The following is a 15,642-nucleotide window of genomic DNA, read 5'->3' as shown; positions in this document are numbered from 1 at the left end:
AGAGTGGAAGATACTGGCTTTACTTGTGGCGGGAATTGCGTTCAACTGGCGAAATGTTGGTGTTGGACAGAGAGATGTTTAATAATGATATTACCTGTAAGCATACAGCTGAATAATGTGTCTATCCCCGCTTAACGTTGGAGTATGCTACAGGCACATCCCTCTGCATTGTGTGACAAAAACCCAGCAGCCGTGGTGTTCGACATTCAAATTAACGATGCTTCTTTTATTTCTCAACAACTTCGTCCTGTTCCGCGGCCTCGGTAGTATAGTTATTAAGTAACTTCCAGAATGAAATTTTCACTCTGCAGCAGAGTGTACGCTCATATGAAGCTTCCTGGTAAGATTAAAACTGTGTGCCGGACCGAGTATACACATATGAAGGGATAGGGTAGCAGACCATCACTAAAGTGTAGAAAGATCAATACACACTACCACAGCTCTTCGGAAATGATTCACGGTTCTAATTAGACATCAAAATTGTCGTGAAAAAGAATGGAACTCGTAAACAACGACTCATAATACAACACGTGTACTTGGAATTGAAAAAAATCATTTCATTAACCAACTACCACAAAAACCACCCCAAAATATTGCACCAGGAGAGAGGGGCGGCAGCTGCATTGTTGTTGGCATCGATGTACCGTCACGGACTCGCCAGCTTAGAAACAGTCTTACCTCACCTCCTACCACCTCTCGCCCTCACTCACGCCAGTGTAGGTAGGGATACAGGCATGTTGTATCCTGTCGCTGATGGTACACATAGAGATACATCTGGTGGCAGTGATATACTGTATCCGGCCTGCGAAATAAGACTCAGATGGAATAAAAGACACAAGAACAATAAAAGACACAAGAACAATAAAAGACACAAGAACAGGACGCTCCCTGCAAGCCGCCTAACACATTTTCCATAAATACGTGCCCCCCCCCCCCTCAATATCACTCTGAAACAATGGTGTAATACGTGACTATCTGACATAGATGAACTGAATGCGGCCGGCCGGAGTGGTATTGCGGTTCTAGGCGCTACAGTCTGGAGCCGAGCGACCGCTACGATCGCAGGTTCAAATCCTGCCTCGGGCATGGATGTGTGTGATGTCTTTACGTTAGTTAGGTTTAAGTAGTTCTAAGTCTAGGGGACTGGTGACTCAGATGTTAAGTCCCATAGTGCTCAGAGCCATTTGAACCATTTGAACCAATACCCGTAAAGAGTCTTTCGAAACGGGATCCGAGGATTGCTATACTTTCAGATACCAAGTTTGGTTACTTTTGAGACGGTAAATATGCCGTTAAATTCTCTGATTGAAATGCAGATCACTTGGTGAAGCGAACACATCCCCATCGCTCTGCTGACTGGCGGCGAAACGACGACTACATGTTCTGGTCAGCTGTAGAGGATCGCGGGCGGACCGCCCTACTATAACCTGACACCAGACAAACAACTTCTACCTTTAGAGAGGCAGTGGTCTCATTGTCGATGGACTAGCGCAGTTGTGAGCTCTTTGGTTCTTATTTGTCGGCCCTAGCTACGCAGGGGTGCAGCGGGTGCACTAATAGTTTGCTTTCGAAATAGGATCTCGATGTTTCACTTGTAGAAATGACACTTCTCAGGTGGTCTGCATTTCGCGGGACTCAGTGTGTATATGTCTGTGTGTGCGTGCGTGTGTGTGTGTGTGTGTGTGTGTGTGTGTGTGTGTGTGTGTGTGTGCTTAAGAATGGACTGTTTTCCTCCACCCTTCACCACCCCCCCTGCCCCCCCCGCACGTGCACACACACACACACACACACACACACACACACACACACACACACACACACACGACACACACAAGATACGTATGCGGTTGGTAAGCGACTCCAGCCCCTCCGCTTTTATATATATCTTCAAAATTAAATAAAATTCGCCGCAGAAATACTGAACTGAGATTCCTGTATGCAGAAGTACAGAAGTAAGCAGACCACATCGCTGGTGAATTATACAGTTTTCGCTGTTGATCAACTCTATACTCACTGCTTCTATAAATTATCGGAATTCTGATAGAGCGAACTAATTGATTATGGAGCGCTCTTCAGCTACAAGTAGCTGTGGCGCTGAGTTAAGCAGAAAGGATAGCAGCAGCACCTGACAACAGATTCCCGTTCTGCATATTAGCAGCCCGATCGCGCACTTCTCTTTTCGTCGAATTCAGCGTCTGGGTCGTCTAAATATGAATCCATTCTGCAACTGCTGCGTTTAAACCCAGAATATAATCTATTATAGCATCAACGCTCATAAATATTTAGGCTTATCAGGCCAGGTTTGGTGAATAAGGTCTGCCGTGCAACTACAGGACACAATGTAGCCATTCAGAACGAATTACAGCAGACCAGACACCCCCTCCCACAGTCAGTCAGGTAATTCCAGGACAGCTCGTCCAATTGGGATGTAGTTGAGTTACGACTCTACCGCCAGAAATCCGCTACCCATGGCTGTGTGGCTTCTCAACAGCCACCACGCTTCGGTCATTGATCCACGTTATTGCTGAGTTGATCTTATCTCTGAGGATTTGGTGTAAGTCTGTCTCCTTAGTTATTATCAGTTCTGCGTGTTCATTCATCCACCACACCAATACGTGGATGGGCTTAGCTGGAGAAGAGGAAGGGAAAACAATCTCCACAGCTGACACTGTGCGGTTCAGTGCAGGTATGTAACCTACTTGCGGCATCTTCAGTCAGCTGATATATAATTACAAATAAATAACGCCAATGGTGTCATCCTCAGATAAGCTCTGAGTGGACGCGATTGACAGTGATGAGGACGACATGGAGGTGGAGTCAGTGGATGGTAAGTGCTCTACAGTGTTTATAAGGGGAGGCGTTTGAGTCACAGATGCATCTTGAATGCATAGTCAGATTGGTACATTAAATGTGCGTACTAGTTCCAGTCAAAGTAAGTAAACAGTGGTTCTCAGGGTACTTTCGATCCCTATCAAGACACACTCAGACACACTGATCATCGTCCACGTCACTGACAAGCCACAGAATTAGTACGAAATTCGTGTGTAAAATCTCACCTTTCCGTCACCAATGCAACTGACAACTGATGATGCACTGCATACTTCCAACTATCGCCATCAGTACTCTGTCTCATCTGAGAAGTGATTCCAGTCCTAATGCTCTTGACCAGTTCGCAAACTGCTTACAGAATATTCTATGACAGCTCTAATTCTCGAGTACCCTGGCGCGAATGAATGTAGATTAACGCGTTGAACGATCTTCATCAAAACATAACGAAGCAGTAATGTTGAAAACGCAAAAAATATTTCCCTACCATGCTCTGTCGAAAGGCATTGTCAGGATGCACAGTTCCCTCCGCTGCTGTCAGCTCTCTACTGATCCGATTTACAGCAGACCGTGATGAAAGATCCAAAGAAATTTCGTGGATAGAACACCGAGCTTCACATATTAATAGCGACTGGAATCGCCTGTGGTCGAAATTCGACCGACAGGTTTAGTGCACCTGATCTCGACAAATTAACTTTCCCTTATAACAAGCAGCGTGAATGTCATTTTATTGTGTAAAGTAACTTCAGATGCGTAATTATCTGCATTACAGAATATGCTCTATAAGTTCATCATTCTGCATTAATAACCGTCAAATTATTTGGAATTAAGAGCGGTGCTCGTTAAAATTTACCTTTCAATACAAGAATAGAATTATTACTATCAGCATTCACATTATTCCTATTACTTTATGTTTAGTTCTTCATCTCTAAGCCTGAACCTTAAGTGTTCTCCTTCAAGGCAATGCCATAAAAAATATGGTTTCGGTTTAACAAGGAAAGACGTAGCTATTCAAAATAACTGAAAATTATGAACACTTCAAATTTTGTGGTGACTGCGGCAAACGAACACAAAACTACTTCTGTTTGCCCTTAGACGAAAGTAAGTGAAAAAATGAGGCTTATGAGCAGCGCGTTTGCTGCCCTGGCGATTTCGTGACTGTGTTTCATTTTCCATTGCTGACAGCATCAGCGACGTAGCAGTTGTGGAACTGTAGCTCCCTGGTATGTGTGAGTTGCTGCGAATGAACTATATGCAACTTTTAAACCTCAATGTCCCCAGGATGTGATTACATTAACCGTTGTTACTTCGTTACATTTTTGCAATAGCACCTGATCAGTGTTGTTACTAATATTAGCAATGTAAGAGACAGAGAAACTTTCGATTTAGGCGTATTAATACTATGATCGGCCAATAAAACAGATACATTTTGATTATGAGTCTCCACATACCTATTTCTCTCCCTGCTTTGAAACTGCGTCTGTCACTCCAACACGTTAGTTTCTCCTTCCATGCATAGTCTGAAGCAAACATGGTTTTCATACAGCAAGGGAAGTTGGAAGTGATAGATATTTAAAATGAAGAATTCAAAAGGTGAGAAATTACTTCAAATTTTCTGGTAACATGATTAATGTGATCATAACCAACGTGCATTTTGGCTTTTATACCTGGTAGTGGAAGAGTGGAATGCATCATAAGAATCACTGCTGTTCCTCGACACTATGCTTGCAACCATGATTTATAAAGCCACTTGTAGTTTAAATATGAAAATCGAAACAGCGATACCCGAATTGACTTTTTTTCTTGCTTTTTTCCATCTTCATGTAGAACCAAGGCTGGAGTGCAGACGCATCAAGAAACAGAAGTTGAGGTCGTGTTTCATTGTCTTTTTTTTAAGATTGCATCCCTCTTCTCCTGAGAAACACCAGTCACAAGAAAAACATGTCGATCCATCCCGGAACGATCACTAAATGTTGGTTATCATATTATGCTTGGTCCGACCAGCATTACGTTGTAGTAGAAGTGTTCTACAAACTATAGTGTGTGGCACTTGCTAGCTGAATGTCAGTTTAAATGCTGTTAGATGATGCTATGTGCTTATTTTGTAGTATATTTAATGCTAGATACAATGTTTTCGGTTCAGTATTCATTGTAGCAAGTATTAGTTCATACTACGGGAGTGAATTTACATTTAGCCAGATATTTCATTGATTTTAGTGCTATATCCGCTATTTGCACTACTGACTTTCCAGTATTCCTTTTAAAGGCAAGACTACACCATCTACACAACGTCAGGTGAGGTCGGTCAGTACAATGACACCTGGAGAATACACGATGGTAATACTTTATGCAGAAAATGAGAACTCGTGTTCTATCCATTTCCGTTTTTTTTTTTTAATGAATCAGCTGACATTACAGTAGTTGACAGGTAAGGAATGGCAATGCTTTAGGATGATGACACGTAGTACGTTACTTCGCGAGGAGAGATGAGTTTTCTAAAATTGCTCCACCTTCTGTGCATACAATGTCTGGTATAGCAGGAATGCCGCTCATTCAACATCAACATCCGTGAATTGTTGTGCGAATGTATTCTTTCCGGAGCAGATTTGAACCACTAACGGATGTACCTAGCGCATTGTCAACTTTTCATTTTAGTTAAATGGTGGTTCATGGAGGTGACATTCTGTGAAACGAGCGGAATATCTTATTCTTCCATAGTATACAAGAATACAGACCCATATATAAATCTGTTATTGGGGATTGTGGAGTGTATGAAATCTCTACCAGGGAATCTTTGGACACTCTAAATGAAGAGGTAAACTGAAAACTACCTACAGTGAGGAGAGGGAGGAATGAGAGGTGGTAGGAAGTAAGGTAAGACTGGTTCTAAGCTTGTTATTATGTGACCGCACATCGATGAGAACACATATGCAGCTGCCGCCCCCTCTCCTGGTTCGATCTTTTAGCGTCAGGTTTTGCTGTAGCTGTGTTATTACAATGATTTTTCTCAATTTCTAGTACATGGCTGTATTATGACCTATTACTTACAAGTGCTGGTTTATTTTTCAGAACAATTTGGATGTGTAACTGGAAATGTGAAGCAGTTTCCAACAGCTGTGGTGGCATGCATTGGACTTCCTACATTTCAGTGATCGTAGATTCCCCTGTCCCCTCTTACTATGTACCTGTGTACAAGCTACTCACCAGCTACACCAAGGTGACCTTTGGAGGACAATGGAATAGGACGAAGTTGTCGATAGCACCGTTTATTGGAATTTTGAACACCATGGTTGGAGTGTGTTTGTCGACCAATGCATCCGGAGGCATCTGTAGCGAACTCTAACTTTAAGCAGCGATAAACACAGTCCTCAGCTGTATGCTTACAAGTAATACACTTATTATATCTCTCTCCGCCTAACACCAACATTTCGTCAATTTGACACATTTCCCGCCAAAAATAAAGCTAGTACCTCCCACTCCAACCATTTTCCTGCCTGTTCACAACTGAGCGGAGAGACGTATTTCGATTGGCAGGTGAAGGGATCATTCTACGTCGAGTTTATTTTCAGTACGTCTGCCACTAGCTTTGAGTGAAGGTGTGAATTTTTTCCCCAGCATGATAACAACAGTTGTAGATATGGACAATTTTTGTGCTGCATTGTGATTGTAGGCGCTCCTTGTGTTCGCTCTGTGGTTGTATATGTGTAATTAGGTTCGACCTCTGTGACTAATTACGTAATTAAGACCGAATTTTACCTCAGTTTCCGACTCAAAATAAATAAACCTAACCTTCCCCTCCTGCAGCTGGACGGTTTCCCCGTACAGGGGGTGCACTTCATCCTTCTGCCCAAGACAAGCTTTCGTGTCTTTGAAAGGCCACCCGCTGTTTTGAATCTTCCACCGATACCTTAGCCCTGGGTGGGGGGCCTAGAAGTTCAGCACAGCCTTGGGACAAAGAAATTCTCGCCATTTTTCAAATTTCCTCCATTTTTTTTAATTTCTCGCCTTTTTTCTTGACTTTCCCGTCAAACTTTCAGTTTCCACCTGTTTCAAGGGGAAGGGTGGAGCGGAAAGGCAATTGTAGCCCAGTGCAGCAGCTTCTCACGGACTGAGCGAATTTTCCACCGTTCTTTTCCCATTCCGCAATCTAGGATTACATCACTGGAGGAGAGGGGGAGGGCAGCGGAAAGAGACCCATGTGCCCGCTGGGGTAACGACTGACGTCATCAGGGGTTGGAGCGTAATTAATTGATTAATTTCTTTCATTTCCATAATTAATTTGATATCAATTTGACATTAAAAGAACACCAGGAAGCCCATCATTCCACTATTTACATGTAATGCAAATTGCATCCTGCCATCCCTTAAAATAAGCATATCAAATCAGTCCATAAGCACGCTGATTCTACATAGATGCGTAACAAAGCACCAAGAAGAAGATGGAGACATCGTTTTGTCATAGTTGCTGCCTCACAGTAATTATGTGAGGCCTGCAATGCTTTTCTACTGATTCTTAATTGCATGATAAATTTGTACCAATATATGCAGGCTCCTGTCACTGCTTGAGCCTCCGCCCACTGTTCAGATTGTGTTGCATGTGGGGTATCGGTTGGTGTGTGTGTGTGTCTGTGGTCTGTGTGTGTGTGTGTGTGTGTGTGTGTGTGTGTGTGTGTGTGTGTTTGTGTCATGACGTTTTGTTATTTACATTTACATTTACATTTATACTCCGCAAGCCACCCAACGGTGTGTGGCGGAGGTCACTTTACGTGCCACTGTCATTTCCTCCCTTTCCTGTTCCAGTCGCGTATGGTTCGCGGGAAGAACGACTATCTGAAAGCCTCTGTGCGCGCTCTAATCTCTCTAATTTTACATTCGTGATCTCCTCGGGAGGTATAAGTAGGGGGAAGCAATATATTCGATACCTCATCCAGAAACGCACCCTCTCGAAACCTGGACAGCAAGCTACACCGAGATGCAGAGCGCCTCTCTTGCAGAGTCTGCCACTTGAGTTTGTTAAACATCTCCGTAACGCTATCACGGTTACCAAATAACCCTGTGACGAAACGCGCCGCTCTTCTTTGAATCTTCTCTATCTCCTCCGTCAACCCGATTTGGTGCGGATCCCACACTGATGAGCAATACTCAAGTATAGGTCGAACGAGTGTTTTGTAAGCCACCTCCTTTGTTGATGGACTACATTTTCTAAGGACTCTCCCAATGAATCTCAACCTGGTACCCGCCTTACCAACAATTAATTTTATATGATCATTCCACTTCAAATCGTTCCGCACGCATACTCCCAGATATTTTACAGAAGTAACTGCTGCCAGTGTTTGTTCCGCTATCATATAATCATACAATAAAGGATCCTTCTTTCTATGTATTCTCAATACATTACATTTGTCTATGTTAAGGGTCAGTTGCCACTCCCTGCACCAAGTGTCTATCCGCTGCAGGTCTTCCTGCATTTCGCTACAATTTTCTAATGCTGCAACTTCTCTGTATACTACAGCATCATCCGCGAAAAGCCGCATGGAACTTCCGACACTATCTACTAGGTCATATATATATATTGTGAAAAGCAATGGTCCCATAACACTCCCCTGTGGCACGCCAGAGGTTACTTTAACGTCTGTAGACGTCTCTCCGTTGATAACAACATGCTGTGTTCTGTTTGCTAAAAACTCTTCAATCCAGCCACACACCTGGTCTGATATTCCGTAGGCTCTTACTTTGTTTATCAGGCGACAGTGCGGAACTGTATCGAACGCCTTCCGGAACTCAAGAACAAATAGAGCGAGTTGGGTCTCACACGATCGCTGTTTCCGGAATCCATGTTGATTCCTACATAGTAGATTCTGAGTTTCCAAAAACGACATGATACTCGAGCAAAAAACATGTTCTAAAATTCTACATCAGATCGACGTCAGAGATATAGGTCTATAGTTTTGCGCATCTGCTCGACGACCCTTCTTGAAGACTGGGACTACCTGTGCTCTTTTCCAGTCATTTGGAACCTTCCGTTCCTCTAGAGACTTGCGGTACACGGCTGTTAGAAGGGGGGCAAGTTCTTTCGCGTACTCTGTGTAGAATCGAATTGGTATCCCGTCAGGTCCAGTGGACTTTCCTCTGTTGAGTGATTCCAGTTGCTTTTCTATTCCTTGGACACTTATTTCGATGTCAGCCATTTTTTCGTTTGTGCGAGGATTTAGAGAAGGAACTGCAGTGCGGTCTTCCTCTGTGAAACAGCTTTGGAAAAAGGTGTTTAGTATTTCTGCTTTACGCTTGTCATCCTCTGTTTCAATGCCATCATCATCCCGGAGTGTCTGGACATGCTGTTTCGAGCCACTTACTGATTTAACGTAAGACCAGAACTTCCTAGGATTTTCTGTCAAGTCGGTACCTAGTATTTTACTTTCGAATTCACTAAACGCTTCACGCATAGCCCTCCTTACGCTAACTTTGACATCGTTTAGCTTCTGTTTGTCTGAGAGGTTTTGGCTGCGTTTAAATTTGGAGTGAAGCTCTCTTTGCTTTCGCAGTAATTTCCTAACTTTGTTGTTGTACCACGGTGGGTTTTTCCCGTCCCTCACAGTTTTACTCGGCAGGTACCTGTCTGTGTGTAGTTCCCCCTCAGTAAGGTATACATAAAGGATCAGCAAGTGCTGAACTATGCATGAACAGAGTTGTAAGTGAAATGTCGGCTTGCCTTCATGCAAAGTTTCCGTTTTCAGTGTACGTGTTCACATGGATTAGTAAAGAAATTTATGCATCTTAGACAACGGTCTAAGAAAGGACATGTTTGATGATGTTTTCGTAAAGTGTCGTTCTGCTTTTGTCGGAGAGAGACGTCACGCTGAGCACCTGTTGTACAAAAGACAGGCTGCCCGGTAATTCAGTCAAATTGCCTGTTAGTTTCTGTTCAGCTAGAGGGAGACGCAACAGGCCGTCATGCGGCAGCTAACTAGAGAAATACTTGCACAGTATGATGTGTGTAAGGTACAGCATTTCCTTTCGACGCATATCAGTCTATTTATTTTATTTAGCGCCGTTGTATCTGTGCTAGCGTACGCCTTCGCCAGCACACCGGTCGGCACAAGGAAACATTGTATAGCAGGCGCTGAACTAGGCGCGCCTGTGACACGAGAGGACCACGCACGTCCCCACGTCGCGCGCCGATAACGCCCCCCGGGCAGTGCACAAACAGGCCGCCGCTGCCGACGGAGCTGTGTCAGTCTCTCAGCCTCAGTACCTCAGTACATCGCATCGCACCTCAATACGTCGCACTATGCTCTAGTCTTCAACAGTGATAGTCGTCGCCTCGAACTTCATCTAGCTGTGAGGGAACGTCAGTCATTGTATGCAGGGTGTTACAAAGAGGTACGGCCAAACTTTCAGGAAACATTCCTTACACACAAATAAAGAAAATATGTTAGGTGGACGTGTGTCCGGAAACGCTTAATTTCCATGTTAGAGCTAAATGGTTCTGAGCACTATGGGACTTAACATCTATGGTCATCAGTCCCCTAGAACTTAGAACTACTTAAACCTAACTAACCTAAGGACAGCACACAACACCCAGTCATCACGAGGCAGAGAAAATCCCTGACCCCGCCGGGAATCGGACCCGGGAACCCGGGCGTGGGAAGCGAGAACGCTACCGCACGACCACGAGCTGCTAACCATGTTAGAGCTCATTTTAGTTTCGTGCACCTACGCTCAATGGAGCACGTTATCATGATATCATACGGGATACTCTACCTGTGCTGCTAGAACATGTGCCGTTACAAGTACGACACATGTGGTTCATGCACGATGGAGCTCCTGCACATTTCAGTCGAAGTGTTCGTACGCTTCTCAACAACAGATTCGGTGACCGATGTATTGCTAGAGGCGGACCAATTCCATGGCTCCCACGCTCTCGTGACCTCAACCCTCTTGACTTTCATTTACAGGGGCATTTGAAAGGTCTCGATCTACGCAACCCCGGTACCAAATGTAGAGACCCTTCGTGCTCGTATTGTGGAAGAGTGTGATACAATACGCCATTCTCCAGGTCTGCATCAGCGCATCAGGGATTCCATGCGACGGAGGGTGGATGCATGTATCCTCGCTAACGGAGGACATTTTGAACATTTCCTGTAAGAAAGTATTTGAAGTCACGCTGGTACGTTCTGTTGCTGTGTGTTTCCATTTCATAATTAATGTGATTTGAAGAGAATTAATAAAATGAGCTCTAACATGGAAAGTAAGCGTTTCCGGACACATGTCCACACAACATATTTTCTTTCTTTGTGTGTGAAGAATGTTTCCTGAAAGTTTGGCCATACCTTTTTGTACCACCCTGTATACAGTAACTGTGATATGTACATAGACAATATTCAAGAATTAGTACATGAAATTTGATTTCAGGACTTTAGATTGGACTTCAATTAAGTTAGGAACTCAATTAGTTCCTGTAATAATGTGTATTTTAACCACGTGTCGATTTTGTGTTGTAGTCAGAGGAAACGGTCACCCACCCATCACACCTCATCCAGCTATGTACCACAAAATATTACAGGAAGGCACAGCCACAACACTACCGATAAATTCAATTTATAATTTGCAGATGTAAAAATCATATAAAATCATACTGTCGCATGAAAAAAAAACGGCTAGTTATACATTTGTTTTTACTTTACAAGTTATAGCACAGGTTAAGAATGTTTGACAATAATTGTTTTATATTACATAGTGAATTCTCGTTCCTTCAAGTTATTGTAACAAGTAAGCTAAAATCTTAAAAGTAACAGGTATTATCAAACACAAATTCAAATGAGAATTTTTACCGTATTTTATTTCTAACTAAATCCTTGGCGTGGAGTCGAGATTTCTTGATTGGAGATGTTGTAAAATGGTAGCTTCTGATTGTCTAGGAATGCGAACGATTAAATTACGGCAAGCGAATTTGGGGAAGTTGTTGTGTTAAAGTAGAATTTAGCTGAAACATTGCTAGGAGAATAAAAATTCAGAGTTTGACAAGCAGCGAGCACGGTAATTACTCATTTGAAAGTCATGGAGGACAGCTAAACGATGGGGGCTGACGTGTACACTGATATGGGTGTGTCAACTGTAAAAATTGTTAGGTCGCCTAATAGGTTTTACACATAGAAAAGTGAATAAACACAATAAATGTTAAGTAAGGAGTGAAATTTGTTCCATTCTAGAAAACCTGATCCACATGCAGTTCCCAAAGTGAATCTGAACAAAGCGTTTTTAATGTTGTTGCACCGACTACGTTCAACAATTAGCAAGACAATCAAAACAACAAGTTAATTACAGAAAATGTAGTTTTCATGCTCTTGAAAAATTTAGAATTTCTTGTAAAAACACTCGTAAATGTTCATGAGTAAATTTGAATTACAGATAACCTCTGTATAACTCTTAACTTCGCCGACAATGGGAGTAGGAGCGACTCAGCAAGCATAGGACGGGCAATAACCTGTGCTGATGGCTTCGTTTTGTGTTTATTCACAAAAAATGTGTTTGTTATTGTTGTGGTCTTCAGTCCTAAGACTGGTTTGATGCAGCTCTCCATGCTACTCAATCCTGTGCAAGCTTCTTCATCTCCCAGTACCTACTGCAACCTACATCCTTCTGAATCTGCTTTGTGTATTCATCTCTGGGTCTCCCCCTACGATTTTTACCCTCCACGCTGCCCTCCAATACTAAATTGGTGATCCCTTGATGCCTCAGAACATGTCCTACCAACCGATCCCTTCTTCTGGTCAAGTTGTGCCACAAACTTCTCTTCTCCCCAATCCTATTCAATAATTCCTCATTAGTTATGTGATCTACCCATCTAATCTTCAGCATTCTTCTGTAGCACCACATTTCGAAAGCTTCTATTCTCTTCTTGTCCAAACTATTTACCGTCCATGTTTCACTTCCATACATGGCTACACTCCATACAAATACTATCAGAAATGACTTCCTGACACTTAAATCTATACTCGATGTTAACAAATTTCTCTTCTTCAGAAACGCTTTCCTTGCCATTGCCAGTCTACATTTTATATCCTTTCTACTTCGACCATCATCAGTTATTTTGCTCCCCAAATAGCAAAAGTCCTTTACTACTTTAAGTGTCTCATTTCCTAATCTAATACCCTCAACATCACCCGACTTAATTCGACTACATTCCATTATTCTCGTTTTGTTTTTGTTGATGTTCATCTTATATCCTCCCTTCAAGACACCATACATTCCGTTCAACTGCTCTTCCAAGTCCTTTGCTGTCTCTGACAGAATTACAATGTCATCGGCGAACCTCAAAGTTTTTATTTCTTCTCCATGGACTTTAATACCTACCCCGAATTTTTCTTTTGTTTCCTTTACTGCTTGCTCAATATACAGATTGAATAACATCGGGGAGAGGCTACAACCCTGTCTTACTCCCTTCCCAACCACTGCTTCCCTTTCATGTCCCTCGACTCTTATAACTGCCATCTGGTTTCTGTACAAATTGTAAATAGCCTTTCGCTCCCTGTATTTTACCCCTGCCACCTTTAGAATTTGAAAGAGAGTATTCCAGTCAACATTGTCAAAAGCTTTCTGTAAGTCTACAATTGCTAGAAACGTAGGTTTGCCTTTCCTTAATCTTTCTTCTAAGATAAGTCGTAAGGTCAGTATTGCCTCACGTGTTCCAGTATTTCTACGGAATCCAAACTGATCTTCCTCGAGGTCGGTTTCTACTAGTTTTTCCATTCGTCTGTAAAGAATTCGCGTTAGTATTTTGCAGCTGTGGCTTATTAAACTGATTGTTCGGTAATTTTCACATCTGTCAACACCTGCTTTCTTTGGGATTGGAATTATTATATTCTTCTTGAAGTCTGAGGGTATTTCGCCTGTTTCATACATCTTGCTCACCAGATGGTAGAGTTTTGTCAGGACTGGCTCTCCCAAGGCCGTCAGTAGTTTCAATGGAATGTTGTCTACTCCAGGGACCTTGTTTCGACTCAATGCTTTCAGTGCTCTGTCAAAATCTTCACGCAGTATCGTATCTCCCATTTCATCTTCATCTACATCCTCTTCCATTTCCATAATATTGTCCTCAAGTGCGTCGCCCTTGTATAGACCCTCTATATACTCCTTCCACCTTTCTGCTTTCCCTTCTTTGCTTAGAACTGGGTTTCCATCTGAGCTCTTGATGTTCATACAAGTGGTTCTCTTATCTCCAAAAGTCTCTTTAATTTTCCTGTAGGCAGTATCTATCTTACCCCTAGTGAGATACGCCTCTACATCCTTACATTTGTCGACTAGCCATCCCTGCTTAGCCATTTTGCACTTCCTGTCGATCTCATTTTTGAGACGTTTGTATTCCTTTTGCCTGCTTCATTTACTGCATTTTTATATTTTCTCCTTTCATCAATTAAATTCAATATTTCTTCTGTTACCCAAGGATTTATACTAGCCCTCGTCTTTTTACCTACTTGATCCTCTGCTGCCTTCACTACTTCATCCCTCAAAGCTACCCATACTTCTTCTACTGTATTTCTTTCCCCCATTCCTGCCAATTGTTCCCTTATTCTCTCCCTGAAACTCTGTACAACCTCTGGTTCTTTCAGTTTATCCAGGTCCCATCTCCTTAAGTTCCCACCTTTTTGCAGTTTCTTCAGTTCTAATCTACAGGTCATAACCAATAGATTGTGGTCAGAGTCCACATCTGCCCCTGGAAATGTCTTACAATTTAAAACCTGGTTCCTAAATCTCTGTCTTACCATTATATAATCTATCTGATACCTTTTAGTGTCTCCAGGGTTCTACCATGTATACAACCTTCTATCATGATTCTTAAAGCAAGTGTTAGCTATGATTAAGTTGTGCTCTGTGCAAAATTCTACCAGGTGGCTTCCTCTTTCATTTCTTAGCCCCAATCCATATTCACCTACTACGTTTCCTTCTCTCCCTTTTCCTACACTCGAATTCTAGTCATCAATGACTATTAAATTTTGTGTTGCCTATAGTTATATAAACGAATGCGTTCTGAAAATACTAATAAATAGCGATCCGCATTGTTTTGCAATCTGTTTTAATGATAAAATACGGCATTACCTTAGCAACTGTGTGTAAAATTTTATTTCTGCTTAATGTCAACAATATTAACACACTAGAAGTTGAAAACACCTTCTAATAGCACAGTGGAGAACGTTTAGCTGGTCTGAGTCGACATAGCGTCAAAGCGCATTTTGTTTTTCACGACAGTGAAGGTACTCTTGTGGCGGGCTGCGAGGAGCGGGAAGCACTAGCAGTGATGCCCTGCCTCTGTGAAAAGTCCTCATCTCCTCCCTTTCTCATCCACTGCAGCGCCAAACGAGAAACAGAGACAAAGGACGTTCCTGGAATGGTAGGCTTCGTACAGCGACAGCGCAGTTGTTAAGATTCCAGGAACCCGAGGGCTGCCTCAGTAGGCAGATAACGGCACAAAAACGCGGCAGCGGACACAGTAGCAGATGACAAAGCTCAGACTGAAAGTGGACAACTTGTGAACAGTGTGTCTCCTCTGGGAACCGTACCGCAGAATGGTGCGGCAGCCGTTCCTGTGTGATGGCTACATTCACGGTAGTTAAGATAATAAAAGAAAGGGGTTGAGTAAATGAAGAGCATGGTCCCAAGCTGCACAAACAGCGCCCTGTGGCCTTTACGCTGGAACACTTTACTGAGGCAGGTGATGCGGTGACAGGCCTGGCGCCGACAGGGGTGAGTGACATGCACGTCACCTTTCTGACAGACGAGAAGTCAGTGTACATGATAGCGACCCGACGCTTCGGACAA

The sequence above is a fragment of the Schistocerca cancellata genome, chromosome 9, assembly GCF_023864275.1.
Source record: "Schistocerca cancellata isolate TAMUIC-IGC-003103 chromosome 9, iqSchCanc2.1, whole genome shotgun sequence".
NCBI lineage: Eukaryota > Metazoa > Arthropoda > Insecta > Orthoptera > Acrididae > Schistocerca > Schistocerca cancellata.
Note: the sequence above shows the minus strand (reverse complement) of the source record.